Source organism: Ranitomeya variabilis, chromosome 3, assembly GCF_051348905.1.
Source record: "Ranitomeya variabilis isolate aRanVar5 chromosome 3, aRanVar5.hap1, whole genome shotgun sequence".
Classification (NCBI taxonomy): Eukaryota; Metazoa; Chordata; class Amphibia; order Anura; family Dendrobatidae; genus Ranitomeya; species Ranitomeya variabilis.
The window spans coordinates 663,743,765-663,749,764 of NC_135234.1; positions in this window are offsets into that span (position 1 = coordinate 663,743,765).

The window sequence follows — 6,000 nt, forward strand, 5'->3', positions numbered from 1 at the left end:
CGTTGCCCACCTGATAAACTGTTTGTTCCTGATGATTGGACCAGTAGAGTCATCTCTGAGGTTCATTCTTCTGCGTTGGCAGGTCATCCTGGCATTTTTGGTACCAGGGATTTGGTGGCAAGGTCCTTCTGGTGGCCTTCCCTGTCACGAGATGTGCGAGGCTTTGTGCAGTCTTGTGACGTTTGTGCTCGGGCCAAGCCTTGTTGTTCTCGGGCTAGTGGATTATTGTTGCCCTTGCCTATTCCTAAGAGGCCTTGGACGCACATCTCGATGGATTTTATTTCAGATCTGCCTGTTTCTCAGAAGATGTCTGTCATCTGGGTGGTGTGTGACCGTTTCTCTAAGATGGTCCATTTGGTTCCTCTGCCCAAGTTGCCTTCTTCTTCCGAGTTGGTTCCTCTGTTTTTTCAAAATGTTGTTCGTTTGCATGGTATTCCTGAGAATATCATTTCTGACAGAGGGACCCAATTCGTGTCTAGATTTTGGCGGGCATTCTGTGCTAGGATGGGCATAGATTTGTCTTTTTCGTCCGCTTTCCATCCTCAGACGAATGGCCAGACCGAGCGGACTAATCAGACCTTGGAGACATATCTGAGGTGTTTTGTGTCTGCTGACCAGGATGATTGGGTTGCTTTTTTGCCATTGGCAGAGTTCGCTCTCAATAATCGGGCCAGCTCTGCCACTTTGGTGTCCCCGTTTTTCTGTAATTCGGGGTTTCATCCTCGATTTTCCTCTGGTCAGGTGGAATCTTCGGATTGTCCTGGAGTGGATGCTGTGGTGGAGAGATTGCATCAGATCTGGGAGCAGGTGGTGGACAATTTGAGGTTGTCCCAGGAGAGGACTCAGCTTTTTGCCAACCGCCACCGTCGTGTTGGTCCTCGGCTTTGTGTTGGGGACTTGGTGTGGTTGTCTTCTCGTTTTGTCCCTATGAGGGTCTCTTCTCCTAAGTTTAAGCCTCGGTTCATCGGCCCGTATAAGATATTGGAGATTCTTAACCCTGTTTCCTTCCGTTTGGACCTCCCTGCATCCTTTTCTATTCATAACGTTTTTCATCGGTCATTATTGCGCAGGTATGAGGTACCGGTTGTGCCTTCCGTTGAGCCTCCTGCTCCGGTGTTGGTTGAGGGTGAGTTGGAGTACGTTGTGGAGAAAATCTTAGACTCTCGTGTTTCCAGACGGAGACTCCAGTATCTGGTCAAGTGGAAGGGATACGGCCAGGAGGATAATTCTTGGGTGAATGCATCTGATGTTCATGCCTCTGATTTGGTTCGTGCCTTTCATAGGGCCCATCCTGATCGCCCTGGTGGTTCTGGTGAGGGTTCGGTGCCCCCTCCTTGAGGGGGGGGGTACTGTTGTGAATTTGGATTCTGGGCTCCCCCGGTGGCTACTGGTGGAATTGAACTGTGTCTTCATCTTCTCTGTTCACCTGTTCCCATCAAGATGTGGGAGTCGCTATATAACCTTGCTGCTCTGTTAGTTGCTTGCCGGTCAACAATGTTATCAGAAGCCTCTCTGTGCTTGTTCCTGCTCCTAGACAACTACTAGATAAGTTGGACTCTTGTCCATGTTTGTTTTTGCATTTTTGTTCCAGTTCACAGCTGTAGTTTCGTTACTGTGTCTGGAAAGCTCTTGTGAACAGGAATTGCCACTCTGGTGTTATGAGTTAATGCCAGAGTTTTAAAGTAATTTCTGGATGGGGTTTTGATAGGGTTTTCAGCTGACCATGAAAGTGTCCTTTCTGTCTTCTGCTATGTAGTAAGTGGACCTCAAATTTGCTAAACCTATTTTCATACTACGTTTGTTATTTCATCTTAATTCACCGCCAATACATGTGGGGGGCCTCTGTCTCCTTTCGGGGTATTTCTCTAGAGGTGAGCTAGGACTAATATTTTCCTCTGCTAGCATTATTTAGTCCTCCGGCTGGTGCTGGGCATCTAGAATCAACGTAGGCATGCTACCCGGCCACTGCTAGTTGTGTGTTAGGATTAGTTCATGGTCAGCTCAGTTCCCATCTTCCAAGAGCTAGTTCCTATATATGCTGATGCTATGTTCTCTTGCCATTGAGAACATGACACAACGCCAACCCCGGACCAGACGATCCGACCCAAGCTGACAAAGGGGACGGCCCTGTCCTACCACTGCCTAACAGTGACAACAGCTCCTGTACCCACGACAACAACTCGCCCACCCCTTCACGACTCGTATCAGCCCGCAAACCAACTCCATCACCCCGCTCTACGTACCCCCAACCCGATCTACCGAAGTCAAATTCAGCGGCGACAACGCCGGGGACAAACAAAACATAGATGGGTTCTCACCAGGCTGCAGGGGAGCTGTGATCCCCCCAGCCGCCGCCGCCGCCGTCCAGCCGTCTTTTGATCCCGAAGCCGTCCGTGCGTCGCCCCGTACATGAACTTCACTCCTCACCGCTCCAGCGGATCCGACCCCTGCAGAGGGGACCGTGCTGACCCCATCATTTGAGGAGGCCGCCAGGAATCCGGTAGGCCCAGACCCGGACCCGCCATCCGGAACGCTGCCATCTGCCGCCATCACAGGAAGAGATGCGGGCCCGGTCACAGATGCGTGAGGGGAATGACGTACCCCGGCTGAGTCTAGCAGCCCCGCTGGGTCTGGGGCGCCGTCCGCTGCTGATGCTAGGATGCTCCCCCGCCGTCTTGTGTTGCCGCCGGAACCAGGCCGCCCGGGCAGGGCCTCACCGCGGTGGCCCGCCGTGACATCACTGCGTCCTGTAGCTGCTCTGGTGCGCATGGGCTCAGGCCCCCGGAGCGATGGGGGAGAAGGCCCGGCTGCCGCCGCATGCCCCAGTGCGGCAGTTGGATTCCTCCCAGACCGCGGCCTGCTGGGGCGCTTGTGTGCAGGCACGCGGCCCGGAGGGTCCCGTGAGGGGCTCCTGCGCTGCCGCTGGGACGCCAGGGCAGTATCAGGGGATAGGCGCTGGGGGGGGCGCATGCGCCTGGATCGCCGCTCACCGGGCCCAGCCGCCGGGGAGTCCACACCGCTGCCGCCGCCGCTACCGCCCAGGATGCCTGCTACCTGGGCCTCCAACCAGCCGGGAGGCTGAGATGCCGCTGCCGCCCGAAGTTGTGCTAGTACCTGCTCAACGGCCGCCATGTTCAGCGCTGGTATGTGCTTCCTGCTCACGAGTCCACTGAGCGGGAAGTGAACAACTCCTCCCACCCGCTCACACTATACCCCTCTCAGCAAACATTACCCTCCCCTAGGAGCGAACCCCACGCCCCCCCTTCCTTCCTCATGCTCCAAACCACTGTCATGGCGGCTTCCTCGTATGCCGCCCGGGGGAGGGGGTGGGCGGCTCGCTCCAGCCTGTCTATATAATCAGTGCTTTGTGTGTGTTTTTTCTGTACTTGATTTTTAATTTTAAATAAATGAATTTAAAAAACAATAACGTTGGCTTTTCATGACCAGCAGAGGGAAAGCCGACCACTGGGGGCTGATATTACTAACTACATAGCATTAGGATTTTTAGTCCTCTAGTTACTGTATAATCTGCTGCTTTTAAAACAGTGATTTTATCAAAATTACAGCAAACAGCTCAGCACATAGATGGAATCAGAGTTTCTGTTTCTGTACGTTGTGCTGCTCTCTGATTAGGTGGTAAAAACATGGTGACAGATTTCCTTTAAAGGGAACCTGTCACCCCCAAAATCGAAGGTGAGCTAAGCCCACCAGCATCAGGGGCTTATCTACAGCATTCTGTAATGCTATAGATAAGCCCCTGATATATCCTGAAAGATGAGAACCGGATAGGGACCGCCCCTGGGTGAGTATCCAGGGGCGGTCCCGATCCGGTTCTGGTCCGATGGGCGCCGGTCCGGTGCCTCCCATCTTCTTACAATGACATCCTCTTCTTATATGATGTGATCGCGTTGCTCCGAGGGTCTCCTACCTCCTCCTCCCTGCAGGTTCTGGATCCAAAATGGCCGCGTGGCTGCTTCTGAGTCCTGCAGGGAGGTGGCTTACAAGCGCCTGCTCAGAGCAGGCGCCTGTAAGCCTGAATCAGTGCACGTCAGATCGCTGATCTGACAGTGCTCTGCAAAGTGTCAGATCAGCGATCTGACACTATAATGTGATGTGATGTCGCCCCAAAGTAAAAAAGTTAAAAAAAATATATATATACATGTGTAAAAAAAAATAAATCCCTAAATAAAGAAAAAAAATAAATTAATAATATCGTTCCAATAAATGCATTTCTTTATCTAAATAAAAAAAACAATAAAAGTACACATATTTAGTATTGCCGCGTCCGTAACAACCCAACCTATGAAACTGTCCCACTAGTTAACCCCTTCAGTGAACACCGTTGCAAAAAAAAACCAGGCAAAAGCCAACGCTTTATTATCATACCGCCGAACAAAAAGTGGAATAACACGCGATAAAAAAAAGATATAAATATCCATGGTACTGCTGAAAACGTCATCTTCTCCCGCAAAAAACGAGTCACCATACAGCATCATCAGCTAAAAAATAAAAAAGTTATAGTCCTCAGAATAAAGCTTTGCAAAAATAATTATTTTTTATATAAAATAGTTTTTATCGTATAAAAGCGCCAAAACATAAAAAAAATTATATAAATGAGGTATCGCTGTAATCGTACTGACCTGAAGAATAAAACTGCTTTATCAATTTTGCCAAACGCGGAATGGTATAAACGCCCCCCTCAAAAGAAATTCATGAATAGCTGGTTTTTGGTCATTCTACCTCACAAAAATCGGAATAAAAAGCGATCAAAAAATATAACGTGCCCGAAAATGGTACCAATAAAAATGTCAACTCGTCCCGCAAAAAAAAGACCTCACATGACTCTGTGGACCAAAATATGGAAAAATTATAGCTCTCAAAGTGTGGAGATGCAAAAACTATTTTTCCAATAAAAAGCATCTTTTAGTGTGTGACAGCTGCCAATCATAAAAATCCGCTAAAAAACTTGGTATAAAAGTAAATCAAACCACCCTTCATCACCCCCTTAGTTAGGGAAAAATAATAAAATTTAAAAAAATTATTTATTTCCATTTTCCCATTAGGGTTAGGGCTAGGGTTAGGGTTGGGGCTAAAGTTAGGGTTGGGGCTAGGGTTAGGGTTGGGGCTAGGGTTAGGGTTAGAGCTAGTGTTAGGGTTAGGGCTACAGTAAGGGTTGGGGCTAAAGTTAGGGGTAGGGTTGGGGCTAAAGTTAGGGGTAGGGTTGGGGCTAAAGTTAGGGTTAAGGTTTGGATTACATTTACGGTTGGGATTAGGGTTAGGGATGTGTCAGGGTTAGGGGTGTGGTTAGGGTTACCATTGGGATTAGGGTTAGGGGTGTGTTTGGATTAGGGTTTCAGTTAGAATTGGGGGTTTCCACTGTTTAGGCACATCAGGGGCTCTCCAAACGTGACATGGTGTCGATCTCAATTCCAGCCAATTCTGAGTTGAAAAAGTAAAACAGTGCTCCTTCCCTTCCGAGCTCTCCCGTGCGCCCAAACAGGGGTTTACCACCACATATGGGGTATCAGCGTACTCAGGACAACTTTTGGGGTCCAATTTCTCCTGCTACCCTTGGGAAAATACAAAACTGGGGGCTAAAATATAATTTTTGTGGAAAAAAAAATTTTTTTATTTTCACGGCTCTGCGTTATTAACTGTAGTGAAACATTTAGGGGTTTAAAGTTCTCACAACACATCTAGATAAGTTCCGTAGGAGGTCTAGTTTCTAATATGGGGTCACGTGTGGGGGGTTTGTACTGTTTGGGTACATCAGGGGCTCTGCAAATTCAACGTGACGCCTGCAAACCAATCCATCTAAGTCTGCATTCCAAACGGCGCTCCTTCCCTTCCGAGCTCTGCCATGTGCCCAAACGGTGGTTCCCCCCCACATATGGGATATCAGCGTACTCAGGACAAATTAAACAACAACTTGTGGGGTCCAATTTCTCCTGTCACCCTTGGGAAAATACAAAACTGGGGGCTAAAATACAATTTTTGTGG